Source organism: Nipponia nippon, unplaced genomic scaffold (genome assembly GCF_047370975.1).
Source record: "Nipponia nippon isolate SJK-2023a ecotype South Korea unplaced genomic scaffold, ASM4737097v1 scaffold_1, whole genome shotgun sequence".
Taxonomy (NCBI): Eukaryota; Metazoa; Chordata; class Aves; order Pelecaniformes; family Threskiornithidae; genus Nipponia; species Nipponia nippon.
The window spans coordinates 130,673,253-130,697,277 of NW_028262290.1; the positions used below are offsets into that span (position 1 = coordinate 130,673,253).

At 42.5% G+C, this 24,025-nt stretch overlaps 1 protein-coding gene across 4 annotated transcripts in view; it reads right to left on the reverse strand.

Moving 5' to 3' along the window:
- Nucleotides 1-11,199, reverse strand: part of SNX10 (sorting nexin 10) — a 37,018-nt gene extending 25,819 nt beyond the window's left edge. The window contains exon 1 of one of the 4 annotated variants that reach the window (XM_087772692.1): nt 11,125-11,199. The gene's annotated coding sequence lies outside the window, so the exon portion shown is untranslated. Of the gene's footprint in view, nt 1-9,970; nt 10,222-10,665; nt 11,071-11,124 lie in introns of those variants that run through there. The other 3 variants (XM_087772708.1, XM_087772682.1, XM_087772697.1) reach the window with 3 other exon arrangements.
- Between the last annotated feature and the right edge of the window lie 12,826 nt (nt 11,200-24,025).

The window sequence follows — 24,025 nt, forward strand, 5'->3', positions numbered from 1 at the left end:
GAATTGGGTACATGGCCATCACAGAACTACTGCTCTTACTGGCGGGAAAAATCTTATTCAAATGCTGTTCCCCAAGCAGGGACTTCCACTCAATCCAGAGTAATTCAGCCTCAGCTTAAGTGCATGCCTTCTACTTCACCTGGCCCAGTTTAATACCTGGAGTCAACTCGACTGTGCTCATCAAAGGAGTCATGAGTTCCCTTCTCTCCATGAATAGGACAGTGAGGACTGAAACTAGACTGTACAGGTCACAGAGCATCCTTCCTTCTTTCATCAGCCCTGCTGGTTACTCGCCTTGCCTTCCCTCAGCAAATGTCCATAAGAGTCTGCTCGTTAGAAGTGAGAAAAACATGAAATACATAAGCATTTTCATCTAAACCCTGCACAGCACTGAGATGTCTGCAGACTGCTTAGTGAAGTCAACAAAATAAAGTATGCCTTGAGCGAATCCATCTTGCTTTCTGGCTCAAGGTACCTGTTTCATCAGTGCTGTATTACAGTAGCAGCAGAGTCACTTTGCTGCTGAGCAGGAAATGAGGACACTGTCTAAATTGCTTTTAAAAGAACAAGAGCTTTCCAAACCACCGACAGAATTCACACACCTTTCCTCCAACCACAACGCTACGTAGAAACGCACTGCCAAAAATCATGCCTTTCGGGCTGCACTTGAAATTCTGACTTCCAGCTGCTGCTGCCAAGATGCTTAGTTAACTGCTCTTTTCCTACAGGATTTCACTCCATTTGGTTGCTAAATGCCTGTTTATGGTCACCAGGTATAAGGCAGCTCCTCTTTAAACACTATATTATAGTTTTTCCCCAAACAGCTGTTTTCTTGTGCTGCAATCTTCCTGGCTATTGTGACCTGTTTTATAAAGACAATGAATTCAGTCCATTTAAAAAAATTATCAATGAAATTTTCATTAATTTCAGAGGAACGCGAGAATCAAACAGTTAATCAAACATACAAATTTCCCCTCTCCCCTCCAAAATATATACATGACATGGATTACGGTGTCAGGTGTGGGTCACAGATTTCCAATGACAGTGGTATTATACCACACTTTGAATTGCATCAACTGAATACCATACTGCTGGACAGCAGCATGACTCACATGCCAAGCCTCTCTGAAACCTCTAAAAGCCTAAAGGTAGTCAAGGAAGAAGTACTAAGAAATCCGTTCACAGTAGGAGACAGCATCAGAGGTTTCTTCACTCTCCCTTTTTTTTTTCCCCCCAGTCTCAAATTGCAGACGTATGCTCAACCAAAGGACTTCATGTATATTCTGCAGTTTCGGTGGGTTGCTGATCCCAGAGCAACTATTACTTTCTTTTTCTCCCCTTAGACAATACCAGTAAGGCTAATGCTGGCAGACAGAGCTCTTAGGCAATGGTTAGAGAAGGGTAACTGCAGGCAATGACACTGAAAGAACAGTATGTGCCAGTCTTCGTCATGGTAATTAGTTATTACTCAGGGCTGATGCTCGCCACAGCTTCTGCAAACAACCTGGGGACCACTCAAAGTCCTCCTCCAGCCCTGGCTCGTGTGTTCTCCAGGCAACCTGTCAAGCTGGTCTGCCACGAGTCTGCCTTTGCTACTCTTTCCAAACATTATGGTGCATAATAAGTAGCTTCAACTACACTAAATTATTTTGTAGTGTAAATAATTGCAGGTTTTGTTGCTAGGGCATTTTCAGAAGGCCAACAAAGAGATGAGGCAGTCTTTGAAGGGAAACATTGGTGACCTCCAAGGTAAAGTCCCAGTAAGTGTGCTTGCTCCAGAGAACTTCCAAGGTCCCCTGAGGTAGGATAAACTGATTTCGGGAGAAGCAGCAACATTGGCAATCTGGTGAGTTCAACCATCTTTCAACTATAGCTGTACTCAACATGGAAAATACTGGATAGGCACTTGACTTCTTGCTGATACTTAAACAGGGCACACCACTGGCAGTAAAACTATCTTTGAAAACAAAGAAAGCAGCAAGTGATTTCCAGGGTAAAACCACTTGCTGACATAGCATCCAAGTACTTCCCAAGTCAAAGTTCTGTTCAGTTACAAAAGCGATGATTGAAGACGTACATACGTATGGTTTGCGTGCGCACAGCATATCTTGTTAGATACACCAACAAGAACCAGCAATATAAAATCATGGACAGATAAGCCATCCCTATATATTTTTATATGATGCCAGTTACAAACAACACATTTGACAGCTGTTGCTTTTACAGCCTGGATTACAAAGAAGGGATTTGTCCATAGACACTGAAGTATCAGCATTTCAGAACACCAATTAAAATCCCAAGAAAAATCTTAAATGCTGCTTCTGAAGCAGGGTTTATGTTCAGAGAATGCATGTTTTTCTTTCTTCCAAAATTTCATGTTTCTTACAGAAATTAAATATTTCATTGCATTAAAACAAATTAAGTTGCCCTAAAAATATTATCTTCCTCAAGGTATCTCTCTGTAATAACTAATTTTTACTAATCATGTAGAAAGAAGGGCTGATGGCAGCTGCATCTTTCCTGCTGAGTAAGCAGAGCAAAAATCAGCAAATGCCATGCAGGCTTATTGCACCATTTCTCTTTCAGTCTCTCAAACGCAAACATCACCTGACCCTTTCCTTCCTGACTCACCCCCGGAACATTCTGAATCTCATGTGCCAGCAATTTCTCCTTTTTTGCCGATTTCAAATGCTTTTAATTTGTTATATGATTTTTCTCTGCTGCTTGAATTGCTGTTACACAGCACTACATGTTTTAGCTTGGCTTTCTTCCTGTTGCAGATTTCCTTATTCTACCAAACCAGCTATTTTTGTGACGTACCACCTGGTCCCATCCAGGAAGTGCTAGTGCTTGGTCTTGTCCCCAGCAAGGAAAGTGAAGAAAAAGCAATAGTCTTGGCCGTAACCACAGAATTAGTAGTCCTAGTCTCATGATGTGTGTCTGGGGAGATGGCTGGGAAAGACCAAGAACAGGTACAGTCAAAAATAAAATGAATAGTCAAATAATAACGTCCTGAGATACAGAGAATGCTTAGGATTGATCTAACTGCAGCTCAAAACAGTGGGGAAGATAGAAAATAGTACAGTCAATACAGCATGGTCACCAAGCATTTTGATCAACTCCAGTCAAACTTGTGTTTCTTGGGCCTTTTAAGTTGACCAAGCCCATGAGGGATGAGTACAACAGTCCAGCTGGATCAGCCATCCAGTCTCTCACACAACAGCAATTCACTCTTTGGGCTCTCTTCCCCTGAAGAATGCATCAGATAGCCCATCATTAATGCAAAACCTTACTGGTGTTGCACCTGTGTAGCTGCATCCATATATTGCACTAGTTTATGAGCTGGGTCTATGAACAGTTAAATTAACCAGTATTGGTTAATTATGTATTAACAGTGATTTCAACTGGGCAGCTTGTTTGTTCAACGGGCTTTGTTTTCTTTCTGACCTAGCCTGTGCCAGTGACAAGAAAACAGTATTTTGGAAGTACATAGCTTCTAAATGGTGTTACTCATTACTAAAGCAGACAATTCTGGGGAGCAAACAGCCTTTGGCAGGAGGAACTTTTCATGAGACTGACCAACATGAAAATCAGGCTGAACATCAGTGACTTATCCATATCCTTGGATTTTCTGCTTCTCATTTCTTTTCTGTCCATTAAATGTTAAGATGTGATTTTTGGTTACTTTCACCCCAATTATGGACGCCGCTGTTGCACCATGACTTCATAAGATTGGCATCAGCCCTTGGCCAGCTCTCAGCATGGGAGGCAGATTTCTGGTATGGAAAACTCCTTTCAGAAGTTGTGAGAGAACAGCAGGAAACATGACAAACACACAAAAATGGGAGGAAGAGAAGAAAAGCAGCACTTGGGTTTGACTGCTCTGCCATCACAGCCAAGTCAAAGGAGTTGCTGGCCAGCCTGGAACAAACATTGGCTCAAGGTCAAGCAGCAAGAGGAGCAAAGGTAGAAAACTGCATGCCTGCAGGACAAATACGTCCCGTAGCTTCCTTTCACAGTGCCCAAACCCACATGATATTTTTCCAACAATGAATTAAAGCAGACCACTAAGTAATCTAAAGGACTTTTTCTGCCTTTAGCAGGAGAAAGACTTCCCACTCATGGAGCAGGTGCTGCCTAAATGAGCAGAATGCACAGATTTATATTCATTTTAAACATGGTCAGTTCAGACTGTATTAAAAACCTATGGGAAAACAGTGGACTGAGATGAAACTGGTTTGTGTTGTTTAAGTAAGGCTTATTCCAGGTTCACTTAAATATATTTACTTCAGGACAAAAAAAGGACAATCCAGTCCTCGAACAAGTGTCAATTTATATGATCACACCTTTAGCTAAACCAGTTGAAACCTACACATTATGTATGGATGTATTTGAAATCCTACTTTGTGGTCCTACAGGCAAATCTGTAATAAACATCTATCACATGGCTACTGGGACCTGACAATCACCAAGAGATCTGCTCCAGCTCTACCATTTTGCAGAAACACAACAATGCTGTGGGGACAACTGCTTTTCAGTCCAGGCTGTACATACCAAAGCTGTATTTTTTCCAAGCAGACTCGTTACTCTTAATGAAAGATACTTAACGTGCAAAACTTGCCTTGGACAAAGAGATCTCTGGCTCCGAAGAGCCTGGAGAATACGGAAGAATAATTTTTGAAAGAAAATCATTGCTTATACCCGTATGCTATAGTACAGCATATCATTTTTCAAATCTTGTATTTAAATGCAAATATGTAATGGCAAAAAGGAAGGTAAAATCTGTTTGTTGACTGAAGCCTGAAGACTGTCTTCATGTTTTCTTAAAGATAGCCCACAGTACTCCAAATTCTCTTCACAGTTATTGTGCATTAGTTACAAGGCTTCGTGCACGTACTGAAGGGTAGTTTTCCTGAGAAAGTCAAAGTGCTTTCTTTGCAAACTGACCTGAACTATTAACACCTACTTAACAGGGTTTGCATTAAATCCCTGTGATTCAGCTGTGTAAAGCTCACTGAAAAGACCTCACCTAGGGGAAAATCTTGCATCCCTACTTTAACATTTAGCCTTGGACTACACACCTAGCGTAGACAACCTTTTCCTGGCCAGGTCGTCAAACAGATCTTCCTTCCAAATCTACCTGTAATGACAAGTGAAATAGCAGTCAAAAAGCTTCCTCGCAGACAAGCAGACTAGGAAGGCTTTGTTTCTGCACAAGTATTTATGTGTTTCAAAGAGTTCTTCATAAAATCCCCAAAGGGATATTTTGGCTATAAATCCTCTCTGATCCTTGGATCTTACTGCCCAAACCCAGTTTCGTGGTCTGGGAGGCGGAGGGACTGTTTAAGCCAGCCACCTGGCTGCCTTCCCCACCATCTTCACAGCAACCCCCACCTTCAGCCCGGAGAGGGGCAGGCAAGGGGTTTTATCTCATCTGGAATGAGTGATTTGCCTTCCTGTCGATTGAACTCCCAATAGTCATACCACAACCAGTCTTCACAGACATAACGAATGCAATGTAGTCATAAATTCTTGGGGAGCAGGCCAACCGGCGTCACAGCTGTTAAATGCTGGTCTCATCGTTTCACATGCGTGAAGACATGTGAGGGTATTTTTGGGCTGTGCTCCTCCACACCAGGAGAGACAAGGCTATTACATTTAGCTGTTCTCAAAGCAAGTATGATTGCAATGATGGTACGCACTGATGCGACTATTTATACATGCGAACGCCCAACACGTCACAGGCTCTGGTATTATCAAAATGCTCTGCAGCGCCCAAAACTCGCAGCTATTTCCCTTCTCTGTGTAAACACTCCCCAACACTCCCCTTACCACCTTGCCTTTTCATGCCTCATTAGTAGAAATTCATTTCTTCTGGGATGAGGCTCTTGGGAAAACAAAGCCTTCCCCGCTGGGAAGACAGCTGAAGATCTCATTAAAATGGGTACCGAAGTTATGACTAATTTAAAACCACACATCATTATGCAATTAAAACAACGAGACTATTAGAAGGCACAAAGTTATAACGCGGTGACTGTTGCTGTACACATGGAGCAAGGTAGGTGAGCAGTTATGGCTTCCCTGAGGGAAAGGAGGGGCAGGAACTTGAAGGATGTGTTGGCAGAGGCCAGGGTATGTTACTCATTGTCAGCTCCATAGTAAAACAGATGCTTTGTTGCAGGAGCAAAACATCCGTTTTGCTTTGAGGCGTAGGATACCCATAAGTGAATTTATCCTCCTAGACAGACATAACGTCAATCACATGAAGATGCTTGAGCAAGCTTGAAGATGCTTGAATTCCTTTCAAGCTGATCAAGCCCCTCCTTTTGGGCCAGGCCCACAGGTTGATGCAGAGTTGTAAAGTTTTTTGCAGGGTTTATGTCTATCGATGAATTCCTCTATGGTACTGGGACACATTTTCAGACAACTCGTGCCGCAGTGTCAGTGAGACAGCATGTATATAACATGCCCAGCAAAGTCCAAAAGGAAACTGGTTTCTGGGACCAGAAGCCCCAAGGACTGTGAATATCACTAATTAGACCTTAAAGAAGAGAAATACTATTTTGAAGTTCTCCAAGTTGAAGGAGGATCACTGGAGGAACATGGTGGGAAATGCAAGACCATTTGCAATTACATTATTGGACTATGTTTCGTTAAATCTCCAACTGATCCCCCTGCCCTGCAGAAATCTGGACAAGTAGGATTCAGATAGAAACATTCAGTGTCTTTGTGGATGCTCACAAGGTGTCCTGCTTACTCTTCAGCTGCTGCCCAAGAAGGTGGATCAACTGTAGGTCATGTGTCATGATGCCAGCCTCATACAGATGTCCCAGATCCCCTTGAAAGGCACCAGTCACACACATCCAGGCAACTAACCCATGCTCAAGCTGCACTGTGTAGTGATTTAGCAAGGAATGCTACAAATAAACAGATCCAGAGCCAAAATACTATGCACCAGACTTTGTGCACATAGTTCCCTGTAGTCAACGAGCAACTATAGCATGATTTGCTTCTCTATCCCAAGAGTTATGCTGCCAAGAAGTCAGGAAATTCCTGTAGGACACACAGCTGTTTTTTCCTCTTAGTACTTTTAGTAACAGAAGAAAAAAAAAGTTGCTGAGTTATTTTTTTGAGATAATAAAAAGATGTAAAGTGTTCAACAAGAAGAAAGAAGAAAAATCACAATATCCTAAATTAACCCGAAGTCTTTTACTTCTCTGCGTACAAAAGCCAAAAACTTATGCATACTACATACCACATGTATGGTAACAAGATCCACATGATACATTGCAGAGATATGATACACCGAATTTGTCACCTGTCCTATCCTACCTACCCACTCCCAGGAAGCAACGAACACCTGCAGCAGTCCATGCTGCTGAGCGAATGTTCTCAACCTTTTTACTTTGGGATTTATTATAGTGTGGGTTTTGTTTTCGTTTTTAAATGAGCCTGCCAGAGCTTCTTTCATACGGAGAAATTACAAAATTGTATGATAAAAGCAGAGCAGGTTGCAGTTGCCCGAGATGATGGCGATTAGGGAAAGTACTGGGCAAGAATTGACTAAAATACGGCTGCAAAACTGATTCAGCCCTTTACAGTCAGAAGGGCTCAACTTCTGTATCAGTATTCTTGACAGTGTCTTTCACTCCACAGGATCAGAGGACCAGCAGAAGGGCAGGCGGAGGGGAACACCACATTGAAGCAAGCACATTTGGTACCAGCAGGTGCAGCCCCTCGGGCCAAAGGCAACGCTGCTCTACAGCAGGGGCAATGAGCGTCAAGGGGATGGAGGGAAGCATCAAGGAGAGGCGCGCTAGGGTTGCTTAGCTAGGAACGGGACGCAGGAAGCTTCAAAACGATGACTGCCACGACCTTCTCTGGGTGGGAAAAGCTATTTTGTAAGAGATTCACGTGCAGCAGCAGCGTGAGCTCTGTAAAAATTTCTAGGAACGTAGCCTTTGCCCTCATCTGTTCAGCACTACTACCTTACATCAGCCACATCACCAGTCCTGGCTAGATGGTGACAGTTCACCCAGAGAAGCCACATCACAACATGTTTACCAACTGCTGGCTTGATTTAATGCTCCACCTCCTCTTGTGCCTGAGAATTACTCAGTTTGACCCAAATCCCCAGTGGTTTTTGCTGTGTGTGGCACTGTCCTTGGGAAGGGAAATCTCAGGACACCCAGGGCCTGCAGCACAGCCGGGCACCGCTCATGTCCAACCAGTACACTGCGTCTGCGCTAACAGCATCACAGCGCCGCGGGCATGCGGCGGGCGGAGGGGTAGCTTAAGCAGGTACAGCAGGGTTGGTGAAAGGTGCTGCCTTCAGAATAGCTGTTCTTCAGGAGTTAATGCGGAAAAGCATAGCTGAAAACAACTCCTAAGTGTATTAAAAGATGAAAGGGAGAGGCTTTGAAGAGTAAAGGCAATGTTTACCCAGCACTGCCTGCAAGGCGGGGAATAAAGGAAAAACCAGAAAACCAAAAGCCTGTTGAAATAGGATCTAGGCAATATTTCATGAAACATAGCAATGCAGTGTTGTGATGCTACTCCAGCTTTCTACTGGGCTATCCCTGTACCATAAATGTATCTTGAAAGAAAAAAAAAGCAAGCAGAAACCAAAACAAACAAAAAACCACCAAACCTGCATCATTCAAATAAATTACTATCTTATTCAAACATAAAAACTATTCCAGCAGATTCTATCACAGAACAGCTAGTTTTAGGAAGGAGAATCTGCAAGCTGGCAACTGCTGTTTTGCAACAGTATAGAAGCACAAATCCCTACTTCCAGGAGCTCAGCTGATAACAGTTAACTGCAGTTAAACCATAGAGACATAAATGAAAGAGGAACCATGATACCAATATCATTTATAATGGATTTGCCACTTGTATGAATGCTTGGAGGTACTTGATTAAACAACTATTTCTGTCTATGTTCACAAATAGCGTCTTGTTTTCTATTTCATAACTTCTCTGCCACCAAGGCCTGCCTTTTTGCCTATATTTACCCAGCTCCTACCATGGGGCACAAGTAACTGAATGAGGCTTCTAGGTGCTATTGTCTTCTAATTATACTATAGCATTGGAGAGGTGATATTATGCAGTGATATTATGCAGTGATATTATGCAGTGATATTATGCAGTGATATTATGCAGTGATATTATGCAGTGATATTATGCAGTGATATTATGCAGTGATATTATGCAGTGATATTATGCAGTGATATTATGCAGTGATATTATGCAGTGATATTATGCAGTGATATTATGCAGTGATATTATGCAGTGATATTATGCAGTGATATTATGCAGTGATATTTCAGAACATTTCTCTCCCTTTTAAAAAAAATACTTAAATATAATTATTTTTCAAATAAAATTTAAAATCATAATAATCTATAATAAAGCTCACATGTATTATAAGCCCTTAAAAGTATATGAATACAGGCATGCTGCACCAATGCAAGGTCTTTAAACTGAAATTCATTAAAAGGTAAATACTTCTTAGATTCAATATAAAAATACATGATGAAGAAGAGACTTCTGGATTTCAAGTGAAGCATTATAAACATAGCACAATACCCTAGGCTGAAGTAGGCACAAGTATTATTTTCATCTTCTACACAAAGAAAACAGCAGTATTTCCGTTTTTCTAAAGGAAGTCCAGTTAGTGTCATCCAGGAAAGCTCTACCTCGCATTACTTTTAGTTTCAGTTTTCCCCAGCACGAATAGGAAGACCGTCGTCTTCACCTGAGCTGTTTTCTGCCAACGCGAGGAACAGAGCGGGCAACGAAAACTGGAACTGCTCTTTCCCTTGGGCAACGGGTGATGTGGGCACATCTCGGGTGGGAGCTTCAAACGCACCCGAGCGGGCCAGACCCCCACCCTCGGTGGCCTGGCTCCACACCTCCGCCTGCCTTTACCTTTTCACCGCTGCTGGCAGAATTAGGCAACATTTACCTAAAATTGCCACATCCTCGCTGCGAGGACACCCAGCCCGTCACGCTGATCCGACGGTGACGGTGTGTCTCGATGGGGCGATCCCAGCGGGCGGGTGCGAGACAACGAGCAAACACGGGTGTTTCAAGGCAAAGCGCAGGCAGCAGCTGCCCACGTGCCTCTTGGCCTAATTCCAGTACGCGGCCCAAGGCAAACCCAGCAACTCAATCACTGGAACCTCCTCTGGTTTATAAATCGGTTAGTTTTAATTGCCTACTGCGTTTCCAGAGGCTTTCATCGTACGTACCCAAAAACGCTCAGGCCGCTTAACTTAAATAACACACAGAATTTTAAAATAATAATGAGGCAGTCTCCTGACTAACAAAAAAGGCACAACAAATATCATAGATACTACACTTGATCTTAGCCAGAAGGGTGAGAAGCAATGTCCATATGATGTAATATGATGTATTTAATATAAAATTATGCCATTAGATACATTATGTGATATGCATTATATAGTTATATATTATTATACGCAATAATATGCATTAATATATAATGTATATCGGTAATAATATAACATACATACATGCAGAGCTTTAGCACACCCATACAAAGGTCATGGTTCCCAATGGTGACGGACTTAGCTTCAGCAAAGCAAAAAGCCTTGGTTCAAAACAAGATTAGTAATTATTTAAACCAAAGTTTCTCACCGCCCGGTGTTAATCATTGCTCGGAGCGGCCATTTCCACAGCCGTAAATCACAGCGGAGCCCTACACCGAAGATCAGGGGAACAAATACACCCTAAAAGGCAGGGAGAAACCAAGCCCTGTCGCAGCCGGCAGCTCTGCGACAGGGCTCGCTGCCTCTACCTGGCCGCCCCACGCCGCTGCCTAAACCACGGCTCGTTTTAACGCGCGCCTCACCGCCGGCCGGAGACCGGAGGAGGACAGCCCCACGCCCGCCCAGCCGCGCCGGCGTTTGCCGCTGCAGATAACCGCACACGGCCCGAGCAATCCCCGCCCCGGGCGCCCAGTGGGCTCTGCCCGCTGCACCGGCGGCCACAGCACGGCCGGGCCGGAGCCCCCCGGGCGGCCGGAGGAGCGGACGCCGCCGCCGCCGCCGCCGCCGCCGCCGCCGCCGCCGCCGCCGCCGCCGCGGCCCCACTCACCGCTCGCCCCCGCCGCCGCGCACAGCCCCGCCGCTGCCGCTCCCGCCGCCACCCATAGGCGGAGGGGGCGGTGCGTCACCGCCAGTGGGCGTGGCCTCGCGCCCCGCCCCGCCCCCCTCCGCCCCCGCTGTCGGTGCGGGGTCGGGGGGGGTAACGGGAGGTGCCGCCGGCGGGGAGAGGGAGCACCCGGCCTCGGCCCGGGCCTGCCGGCGGGGTGCTCCGTGCGTTCCCCGGAGGCTGCTTAATTTTTAAGCCCTGTGCTCTCCGCCTGTGCTCTGGAAACCCAGAGGTGCAAAGCATGGCTTTCCTCAAAAAAGGGCTGGTTTTAGGAGCCTTTCAGTTAAGGAGGGAAAAAAAAAAAAAAAGAAAAAAGAGAGAAATTAAAGTTGATAAATCCAATCAATTAATAATTTAGCTTTAAAAGAGTGAATAAAATCTCTCCTGAAGATTTATTTTCAGCTTTACTTGATTTATCAGGAAATCAAAATACCGGTCGTTTCGTTTCCTTACTGATGTTGTGTATTTTGCCTAAATCACATCTTTGATTGCTCGATGTTAAGGTTCCAAGAGGCATTTGAAATACATGATTAACATTGTGTGCCAGCGCTGGCAGATCGTCTCAGAAATAGTACCGTAACTTCACGCCACATCTCGGGAACCTTGGATTCCTGGGTTTTGGAATCTGGCTCCTGAAAAGGAGCTTAACAAGCTCCGGGAAATCATTTTTCTGTGAGAATGCTTGTCTCTGGCTGCTGAGGCTGTTCTTGTGTGCTGAAATTCTTTTGAGAGGAATAAATAAAAGCGGGTTAGGAAATATCCCCTAATTAGAGTGGAAGGAAAAGAGTTAATTTTCTATTACAACAAGAAGTGGTAAGGGTTTCTGCTTCCGAGGAGCTTGAATCATCTTTACTTATCTATGTACTGATAAAGAATCACCAAAGAATCTGAGCAACTTCTATTTTAAAAAGGAGAAATCACTTGAATACTGCTATACATATTTACTTCATTTCTAAATGCTGAGAAGCCTAGAATCTTTTCTTTTCTTAGTCTTTTTCTGTAAACTATGGGCTGTTTTTTCGCACAAGATATTAAAATATGAAGCAAGTTCTGAGATAAAAATTCTGCTAGAAGAAAATAAGTATTATTAATTTGTCTTGAGTACCGCAAAACTTTCCTCTGATAAGAGCCCTTAAGCAAAACACTACGAAGATATGTAGAGATCAATGCGAACAACAATATATTCATAATAACAGAGTACAGAGAATTACAAGGGGGTTACATGAGGTGTCTACATCAGCCTTTTCCCAAAAATATTTGCCATTTTTGGTCATGGTGGTTCAGCATCGCTGGCAGCGGAGACAAGACTCCAAGCGGCTGCTGGCATCTGTCCTCTAAAGTTGTACAGAGCCCATTTTTGTGGTAGGATGGTGAAAGCACCGAGGCTGGGCATCACCTTTTTTGCTATCGCTGTCAGACGCTGTGCTGAGCAGCGGCCCTGAGCCACTGTCCTGTCCGAGAAATGACTCACAAAGGCAGGCCAACGTAGGAAAAAACTGGAGTGAAAAAGGAAGAATGAGGCTAACTGGCAACTAAATAACACCCAATGGGATTGCTAGGATAAACTCGTTTGCAGAAATCAGATCTTTTTTTATATAATCTAGCATAATAAAAATTATTATCGATGAGATTTATAAATCTTCATTATCTCTGCATAAATGTGAAATAGTGCTACCTCTAAGCCACACAATTTTGCCAGCAAAAAATCGTAATTAGATGTAGTTAAATTTAGTGAACGCAGGCTGTACAGGCAAATGTTCTTGAAAAAGAAAACAATTATGACAGGGAACAATTTTTTCTTTCAGAGAAGGTCTGTTCAAACTTCCAAACTGCTTGTTTATAGGATTTCAACCCTTAATTTCTTTTCCAGACTTTTTTTTTTTTGTTTTGTCCCCCTTCAGTGTCCTACTGAATTACCTCCTTCCATAAAGACATGGTGTGAGGATATTTTCCAGGAAAGAAAGGAGACTGGAAGGCATCAGACCTTACTAAGATGACTGTTTGTGGTGAGCAGCAGAACGAACACATGAACGATGCTCCTATATGAACAGGAAGGAAGAAAAGTTCTATAAAAGCTTGCATCAAAAGGACTGGATGCTGATCATCACAACATCCACATTTTGTGATTCTGAAGTGGAAGATCTCTCCAAGACCTCCTTGATGAATTTCCTCAAAAGGGTGGTGTTTTTTTTCTATAGCCTAGTTTGGTCAATGCACCCAGTTTTTTGCTAGCATAGACAAAATTCTCCTAACCTCAGTTGTCTTAATTGATGTTTCCTATTTTGTGTTCTGTTCTTCATTTCTTAATGGATGATGGGGGCCGCATGCTCCAACTCCTTTCCCTTCTTCCTTCTGCCAGCAAAACAAGCTCTCAGTTTGCCTTGAGCTGTATAATGCTGTCTGGTGAGAGATCCAGAGGAACCTGTTGGTTATTGCTCAGAGCATCTCCCAGTGGATCTACTGCAGGGGAAAATTCAGGATTATTGCAGCTGCTAAATAAAAAAAAATATAAAATATAGCACTCCAGGAAAATAACAGGAAAGACTGAGGAAGCAGAAGAAAAATAGGAAGGGGAAAAAGACCAAAAGACTGGAAAGAGGGGATTAATATCCTGAAGAAAGGGCTAGAAATTGGAGGCAAGGGGGAGTTTTATAAAACTGATGTTGCCAATTTAATTCTGTTGCCAGTTAAGAATCTGCATAGAGGAAATTCCTGTGCATTTTCTGTGTAGTTCTCATGCTGTTTTTGTCCAGCTTTTTTCACACCAGTGGCATCGTCTCCTGACATGATGTCCAAGAATGAATTTGCATCAAGGGTTTTTGTGAGCCTTTCTCAGGGTGCAGCTCTAGTGCTGGTATGAACGATGGGGGCCTGCTGCTGGCATTGGCTGACCCACTGGTCTGAGGGGACTTCTTCCTCTGTGCCGAGAACTTGCCTCTCAACACTGTGATCAAATAATTGCTTTTCAGGGAGTTATTGAAGAACAAGGTATTTTCTCCATGTTTCAGCCAAAAAAAAGGGGGACTTTATTCCACAACAGCTCTCTCTTAATATTTCCACCGCAATAAATTATTATTCTGCTATCATGACATCAGTTTGACTTACTTCAGATTAAGTCTGCCACAGCTATGGCCATCCATTTACTTGGAAGGGCAAACTTGAGTGTGCATCTATGTTAGCATTTTCAGATCAGGATCATTTTGTGGAGCAGCTGCGGAAGACACTGAAGAAACATTTCACCTGAAGCATAACCAAAAGCTGCACTCCAACCACTGATGGAGCCAGCCTGGAACAAACCCTCCAGAGCGCACAGAGCGTGAAGGTTGGGTCCTCCGCACAAGCTGGTTTGCACTGCAGAGCTTCACCTGTTGCATCCCACTGCTTGCTAACATAGATACAGACTAAGTCGCAGAGGGATTAAAATGCTGGTTCTGTTACCGCATGTTTATAGTCCCTCAACTATTTCATTAGACTGGAATAAAGCTCTGCATCCAGAAAACGTTATAGGACTATTTGGATGCAGACTGCTTGATCACATCATGAAAAATTTCAAATACTAAGGAAAATTCCTGAGTTTGGAAGGTACGTTTCTTTGAACTAGAGTTAAATAACAAACACACATGAACTATTATGGACACAAAATACGTTTTTAAAACTCTCCTATGATTTCCTCTTTATGGCTAAAGAGGGGAGGAAATCATGCAGCATTAGGCTAGGGTGGGATTCTTAGGCATTACTATTAGGAAGCACCAATAAATAATGGCAGGAGTTGTATCATTGACTGCAGTTCTAAAAGATGCTCCGTGCTTTCATGTTGAGGAAGATGTAAGGACTAAGAAAAGAGTGAGGAGAAGAAAGGAAGGAACTCTGCAAATATTTCTCATTATTTGGTTTGTGTTCCGTGGTGGGTAACAACCATTGTCCCTCAACCATGTTGTCACATAGTATTTGGCAAGTTGTGATTTCTTTGTAGCGTGTTTGCAATAAAGCATGAAATGAACACATTTTCTGGTGTCCTGCTAATAATTTTTATCCCTTTTCCAAGTATGTATAACAATAAGCAGTTGAATATATTTAAATACTCCTACCTGCAAGTAGGACATTCCCTCAAGCAGCTTGGATGTACATTCTGATATCTAAAATCGCCAGAGGAATGAAACCCTTGGCTTTGGTTTGTCCATTTATGTGAGCATGGCTAAGGGAGGAGTTTTGGCTAGAACAGGCAAGTTGTCAGTACACTGGACATTTTAGTGTCGGGAATGTAGTAGCTTTAAACTCGATCTTGCAAGTGCTGTGCTCTCATACTCAGTAGTATCTGCTAAGTTTGCAGTCTCAAAGGTGCCTGGCTTAGAAAAACAAAGTCTGCCCAAGCAAAATTGGGTCAGACTGTGGAAGGGAGAGGATTATTTGGATTTGTGTGTAATATGAAAAAGGACTGTTTATTTTCTTTCTTTTTTTTTTCTTTTTTTCCCCTGTAAGTAATTCCAGTTTTCTGTATTAGATCTGATCTGAAGACAAGCTAAAATGGAAGGCCACGGTGTTCCTAGCATGAAAAGGAAGAAAGTTATCAATTGAGAAGAAAAGGACTATTAATGAAATCTCTACGCCATCTTTTCAACTCGAGCAGAAACCAAATGCCTTATTAAAAACTGAAAACCATCAGAAAGAGCTATCACCATCAGAAAGGTCCATCACCATCCTCGGTGTTGCAGAGAGTTGTCTGGCCAACCTGCAAGACTTGCATGATATTCTGCAGTAAAAATAAGCAAGCATGAAACAAATAGGAATGTTTTTAAAGGGACTCCTCCTTTACACATCTGATAGAAGCAAAGGAATTCAGACTTTCTTTTCGCTTCTCCCCTCTAACTTTCTTTCTTACAAGGTCTTTGTTGTTTCCTCCCTTTATTTCTAGACAATTTTTGTTCTGTTTAGTTTTGTTTCTTTAGGTCGGATTTAACAAAATAACATAAAGTCACTATGTTTATTTGCACAGATTCAAATTAAAATTGGCACCGAGGGCAAATGCTAGAATAACAAAATATACAGCCCTCAAATTTTGTTTGATATTCATGACTATTTCAGAGAAGATAATAATAGCGTAAAGCAGTGGTTGACTGGAAGAGCCTCAGGTGCTGTTTTTCCATATGCAGTTTCTTACTGGTTGTGTGCTGGTTTCTTGCAAAATATTAGACCAGAACAATATTGTTCTTGAAGGGGATTCCAGCTGAGTGTTTATTTTCATATCTCCCAGTCTGCCCTCCTACTTCTGGCCCTTTGTACTGGGAGGCAAGGCACAAAGGCCAAGAAGCTGGCTGCCCTGTTTTCCCTGCCTACACCAGGGACTTCCCGGTCCCTCGGCTCTCTGTAGTTGAGGCAGGTACAAACATCTCCTTCAGACAATTCAGACTGACTAGGATTTAATTTGTCCTCTGAAAACACCTGTGCCTCCAGTGTCCGGAAAGGCAGTCAAGGGCAATTCTATACCTTGAGTGGGAGGCACTGGGTCAAACTGGCTATAAAAAGGTAGTTTTTTCTTTTGGCTTGCAGAGGCTTGGCCATGAACTGGCATTTGGTTAGCACAGAAAACGTGCATGTCATACAAAAGGCAGTATCTCTGTGGACTACTCTCTACTCCCCACAATTGTCCTGATACATTCATAAAAAGAAGTGGAATAAGAACAGACTTACGATATTCTCAGTCCAAATACTCTGGGTTAGTAAGTACCTTTCCTGTATTTTTCTTGTGTTTTTCCTTTTGATGCAAAGAAACCCATGATAAATCCTCATGTGCCATTTATTCCACATCTGGGGAAAAAAAAAACAAAAAACCATGAAAAAATCAGCCATTCCTTATAAACTTTAGAGGGAGCCCTGCTTTAAGCAGGTTGTATCTGTGTATTTCCGAATGAGCATCTGTTTCCTTTGGCAGGTTACCCCACAGTTCTCACTGCACTCCTGAAGCCTCGGGAACTTGCCTCTTCTGCTGACGGTAGCCCGAGGGGCAGGTAGGTCTGACCCAGTGAGGTGACTTCTGCCATTAACTTCTAGACAGTGCCTGTGCAATGACTTGCTAAGGTAACTTTTTGTTGCCTGCAGGCAGAAGGAAGTTAGAGTACCAGCAATGGGAACCGGGGGGGCCGATAAAGAAGCTGGGAGGAGTCAGTCATTTTGAGAGGCTTTTGGGGTTGATACTTTTTATCTGAGATGCACATGGATGGGAGAGGTCGATTTGGTGGTCAATATTTTAAGAGAAGCTGTAGCAAGGTGGCTATGAATGAAGTTAGAAGAAGATGAAGAACAGCAGAGATGTAATTAGGAGAAGCGGGTTTGGAAAGACCCAGACTGATTGGGTCTGGCATTACTGACAGAGGGGTTCTGTTACCGGGGAAGGGACCCATTTTCATCTGGAGAGTGTGCGCTTGTTCTGCTTACACACTAAATTAACATTTCCCATTGGTACTTTGACAGCAGAGGGTCAGGGCTTATGCCTGTGCCGAAGATGTGGCAACCGAACAAGTTACCGTGCGTCAGCTGAGTTACACTGACTCTGCTGCTAGTTCATGTAAATGCTGTATCATACAATCTAATTTAGCGGGGAACAAGAAAGATTTAAGCTGAATGCTGTCATCTTGCCTTCCCAGTGCTCTGAGATTGAGTCTGTGGGTGGCTCCCACCAGGCCAAGGGACAGACGGACCTTGCTCCCGTGCAGGGCTTCTCCCGCCGTTACCCTCCCTCGGCGCTGTGGCCTGGTTACATGCAGGGTTTGTGCTGGTGTAAGTGCCGTTTAGGGGGGCAATCTTTTACTAGAATAAATATACCAGTACAATTCCTAGTACTAATGTATTACACTGCTTTAAAGCTATCATACATTAGTATAACTTACTCCCTTCCTTAGCACAGGCATAGGCTTATCTATATACCATCCTAATGCCAATTTAATGAACTCTTTGACAAAGCTTTATCATTTTAGACACACCTGCGTGGTTAGAATGGTATTACTCTCATGTGATGGTACGACTCCCATATGTAGACAACCTCTAGTACAGCATTTAACATGTCAATGGCTGTCAGTTTTAATTATATCAATACCTCATTGCTGCAAATAAATTTTACAAGTACACATGGATGAAATCTACTGAACCAGGTGGCTTGTTAAACAGAGGAGATGGGCAAGTAAAACCATCTGTTGTTCAGAATGCCCTCTTGACGCTGTTTTTTAGGGGTCTTGTCTAGTTCTTTCAGTAGTAAGTCAAGCGGATCAGATACCTCCCACTGCCCGGCACAGATACATCAGACAGGCTTTGCCCTCCCTGTTGCTCATGTGTTCTGTCCCTTTTAGAAGAGTGTATCCATTGCCTTAAAGGCGTTACAGTGGAGAAATGGTGCTATTTTTTTCAGACTCATTCTAAAGTCTATATGGAATAAGCAGTCGCATCCATCTCATATTTGAATTTACAATATAAATTACATCATATGCACTAGTACATTTGAAACAGCTTTGTGATTGTCTCATAAACATCTGCAAGGCCATTTATGGCCACAAAAACACATCGTAGGGCGTAAGTGGTGCTGGACTGTTGTTGCTTCTTTGCAGTTGGCAGCCCGAACTTTCTGAGCCTACATGTGTGAGTTGCAGCAACAGCTCAGCATCGCAAGCAGCTTCTGGCTAACTATTACCTCATCATGAAGCCATGCGGGCTATTGTTCCATTTCCTTCATTTTGTACGTTTACAATGAAGGAGTAGTGCACTTTGGATTGATCTATATAAGGTGGTTACTGTGAAACGATCTGAAGTGAGGAATCCAAAGCCCAGCAGCTATCCTGCACCAGTTACTCAAGTAGATGCTCTTATTTTCCATGATGGATGCCTTTCTTTGCTTTTAACATAGTTCACTTCTCATGTGTATTAAGGGAAACCACACAAATGCAAACTTATTGCAAAAAAGTGTCCCCTCGGGGAGCTGTTGCAGAACAGCTACTCTGCAGTAGTTGTTCTGAGCTCTTTCCTGTGTAGACAAGTCCTATGGTGTAGATCATTGCTTTGTCTGCTCTTAATTACTTCATGTGAGGTTTATTCATTATATTAGGTGGTCAAAAAAGCTAAAGCCAAGGACTACCTGAATTGTGTGTTACTTAATTAGACATGCTTTCAAGCATTCGAATGACTCTTTAATTTCCACCTGTGGCTTGATTCCCTCTTTCTGACTCCAAATTCTGAAACATTTGGGGTTTATTTTTTAATTACCTCGTAATCACTAGTGTTGGATATTAGTGTAAGTTCTGTGGTGGGAAGAGTGGTAAAAATTTCTTAGTTAAATTATTACAAAACTCATTGGTCTGACCTTAGGATTTATTGGTATAGCAATATTCCTGGGGAGGTTTGTAATACCTCCTGTCTTAGCTCAGCTTGTGATGTGGGCCTCTACCATGTGCTTGCTGTGATTTCAAATATGTATTTCCATGCTGTACTGTGCTGCACTCCCTCACTTCATTAGCACAGTTAAGCAAGAAACCAAAAGTCTTTTTGCAATAATTTGTTTATTTTCTCAGAAATTTTTTATATGACTTAAATAAAAGAAATTATTTTAAAAAGCACTTTGTCCCTGTGCATTGAGAGCATGGTAGCTGGGCTTGCTGGTGCAGTTATGCTGATTACACTCTGATTACAGATATGTTGTGTAATATCTGGGGTACAGTTAGAATTGAGATTTCAAGGGAGTACGTAAGCAACTTTTCCCTACTTGTAGCACTCACCTACCTTTTCAGAGCATGTTGTATTTCATACCTGCAAGAGTCCAGGCCTTTATATACTGACCTCCAGTCAGACCACTCTCAGCAACTACAAAATTAATTTCTCACTAAATACAGGAAACAGAAAGGCATGCAAATTTTAAGTGAGAGCCTGCTGAGTTGTCTTCTTAGTGAGATATGACCGGGTCAGACACAAGAAAACTAAGCTGGTTCCGTTTTTATGCTTATTCAAAATAGACACAGGCAGCAAGCAGTCTGTAGCAGCTCTAATTGAGCAGCTTCAGATGGCAAGTAACAGGGGATGATAAGCAAGAGCAGGAGGCATTCAATTGTTTGAACTTCAGTTCTCCACTAACAGAAAGTATCTCTTAAGTTTGTAATTCTGTCTTTGAAATTTACTCGAGTGCTGGTGGCTTTATGTACGTACATTGTCCTCCACAAATTCAAGCTTTAGTACTGCCTTAAATTTCGGGTTTGCTTTTGCAAAGCGCTGCCTATTAAATCAAATCACCTCTTTTTCAAAATACAGCATCTCTTATTTTAAGAGCAGCTAATATACGTCATAGGAAAGAGTAAGGGACTAGGAATCAAGCCTGCAGTGGTCTTGGTGTTGTAGGTTTCTTGCAATTGTGTAAAGAAAAGCAAAATGCTCTGTATCCGTTCTTTCCACATAACATCCCCAGTATGTGCTATAACCATTCTATCCGTATGGGTAAGGTGCTCTCATTTATTTGTATTGTTTTTCTTCAGCCACTCTGCTGCATCCTCAGCCTTGCATCAGCAGGTCAGCTCTGTGACCCTAGCCCAGCATTTACTGATATTATTGCAAAAGGAACAGGAACATTTCAGTAGGTGCTGCTTTAAGTGCTGTTTTAGCACGACAGCTTTCTTGGAAAGATAGTGATTTATCAATGCATAATCTTTTAATCAATTTGAAATATCTGCCTTTTGCAGAAGCAACATTTCTAACTGGTGAAAAAGTTTCCCAAATCTATGTTTACCAGCATTTGCTGTGGTTCTTCTGTTGCTCTTGCACATATGCACAGCAAGCAAACTGTGCACATATTGCTATGTAGCACTAGGCTGCAGTCATCTACATCTGCTCCCTACTGCTACTCCACAGCTGTCCTGGATGATGTTAAACAGCTTCTGCCTCCTGTCCAAATGTTCAGTAAAACCATTTGGTAGTCAAGGAAGCAAATAGTAAGTTGGATCTTTAGGGCATCACACCGCCACCAATGTGAGTAGCAGCCATGAAATCACAAGCAGGAAGGTAGCCATGGCTGTCCCAAAATCAGCTCGAGAAGCTGTTCTTTTTCATCAGAACTACTGGCAGGTTAAGAGAGTCCTTTACAATGTCTTTGGTAAGGGATTTTAATGTTCTAATTAATGTTATCTTACATATCTATTCAATTTAAGTTTAAACTTTTTAAACTTTATCATTTAGTCGTTCATCCTAAAAATACATTTGCAAACTTCAGCATGGATCTTGCGTGTCTGCTGTGGGATAAAGAAAAACAAAGTCTCTTTATTCAAACATTGAACCTTTTTTAAGCAGTTAGTATTGAACACTTACTACCTTTATTCCCCAGACCCACTTACTTCCCTCTAAATGAACACAACATCCTCTCAATGGAGGCACTAATCTTCATGATGGCAGCTCTGACTCTGATCTACAGGCAGCAAATAGATTAGTCACTAGAAAGCAATGAGCACAATTAGATTCCTGAAGGAGACATCAGTGCCTGGAACCATCTTGAGGGAAGCCGTGGTTCACCTCTGAAATTCTGAATGGCCACTGCTCGCCATTCCATTCTTGGGACTATCTCGTCTCGAGTGGAGCGTCGCAAGGAGATGGCCATATGGAAACAGCTGCTTTCATGATCCTTCTTCTCCAGTGCTGTCCGTGTTATGTCACAGTGACCAGGCTGGTGGCATCTTCCAGCTCTTCAAAGTCATCCATGAAGATGAGGGCCAATACGCCTGAAGAACTATTCAGTATTAGTGGTTTTCAGAAAGACAGTGCACAGTACTGTGAAAATGGCACCCAGAGTGTTAGCAGCAAGTGGACTGTGGAGCACTGAACATGGGAAAACGGTATGTTGTTAATTTGACCCCACTCCTTAGTATTCCAGTAGGCTGTAAACTGCATCCTGTGGGGCAGTCAAAGGGTGTATCATTGCAGCAGAGCACACCGGCTATGAATTCTTTGCAGTTATGTGGGAAAAACCAAACGTCACCTCCCGGGTCTTTCTGAAAGGAGAGGAACAGACTGCAGCAATCTGCTGTTAAAACACAACAGCCTGGGGTCCCTTTAGCCATGAAACTCTTGGAAGATCCAACAGGAGGGTGGCACAAGGGTGACAGACTCCACGCAAGACCAAGACACCGTTCACACCGTGCACAACCGGGTGTGCTTAGGCATCTTTGGCGGCTCTCCATCATTTTCCCCTCGTAGGTGGCTGCTCAGCCAGGTCGGGTAGAGCCACTCCACCTGCTGGGGGCTGACAGGGCTGGCTGCAGGCAACTGCATGACTCCCAGGCTGGAGTGCCACCTACTGAATCACCACCACCGTTGCCTACGGCAATTTGCTTAGGGTTTGTAGATTTAGCCACAGCATTTGAAATAAAAGCAGCCACACATGAGATATTTTAATCATGTGTTATATCTAACAACATGTTTAAATGCTTAAACCTAGCAACTGTATCTTGAACTACCCCTGAAGGAGTAAAACCAGCTGTAAGTCAACAACTCATTCAAAACAGATAGGTTTAACTAGGTTTTTTTTCTAAATTGAGGTGATAGCATACATTTTCTAAGCAGTGATGTGCAGAATACTGACAGGCATGGCACCTGTGGGTCTGTGACAATTAAAAAAAACAACAGAATTTCAAAGGAAAGCCCACGAATTCTACTTTTTATCTAAGGACTACCATGTATTATTCTATTAAAGCAAAAACTTTTAAGTGCCTCCACCTGGATCTTTAATCCTATGATTATTAACATGACACAAGCATGTCTCAGGTGACTGGAAGCGTGCTGGCTGCACACTGTTTCAGCTGGCTTTTGTTCAACAGAAATGTTGTATCTTGTCCAGGCTACCTGTGGTGCTCAATGATGGAAGGAGCAAATGGAGTTTCAGTTCTTAACCTTCCCAATACGTTCAGTACAAACAGCGTTTTGCAGTTCTGGGAAAACCAAAGTTGCAATTCATTGCCTGCCTTTTGATTGGTATTTTAAAACGTGGGGGGGAAGAAGTTCAAGCAGCCTTTGCATTTCAACAGTGGAAGAAAAAAATAAATTTAGCAGTGTCATATTGTCCAAGTTATCCAAACATATTGGTTCCTATATAGCAGCCTATGTAACTGTATTTATCTTGATTGGTGTAATTCTCTTGGCTTCTTTTGACATAGACTGTCCACAAAAATAAAATATATTTTTAGCTTGCTGACCATAGCGTGTGCACACTAAGGAGAAATTCTTATTGCCCGTGGGACAGAAAAAGACAATATGAATCAATATTGTAGTAGTAAGTGTTTGTGTTGCCTGTAGTTGAGAACTGCATATCTGTATTTCTCAGAATTTTCCTCTGTTTTATTTGTACGTCATTATGTGAAGAGAAAAACACTGACTTTCTAGCATCAGTTACAGAATACTTGGAAATTTGCAATTTAGTCTATTAGGACAGACATCGCTGAGAATTGTATTCAAAATCAAAATCTGTAATTCCTAATGTCTTAAGGAAGCAAGTCCTCTTTATCCACCTTTCCATATGTCTTAGCTGTATCTTTGTAGTATCTTTTTCCTTAAATTTTCTCATCTGTACAGTTGCACTGACCTATTTCTTTGTCAGATTTTATATTGCAGTTAGAGCAATGGAGTGGTCGCCAAATACAGTCCTGAATTCAGAGAGATGCATTTACTAGAAATCAGCCATGCTGTGACTTATCAAAATCAAGAAATGTTCACCAATAGCATCCAAAACTTTAGATTAATCAGATACAACCAATGGAATCATACAGAATAATCAGAAATGCTGCTCAGTAAAAGCCAGTGATGCTCCTGTAACAATTGCAGAATGTCTGTGACA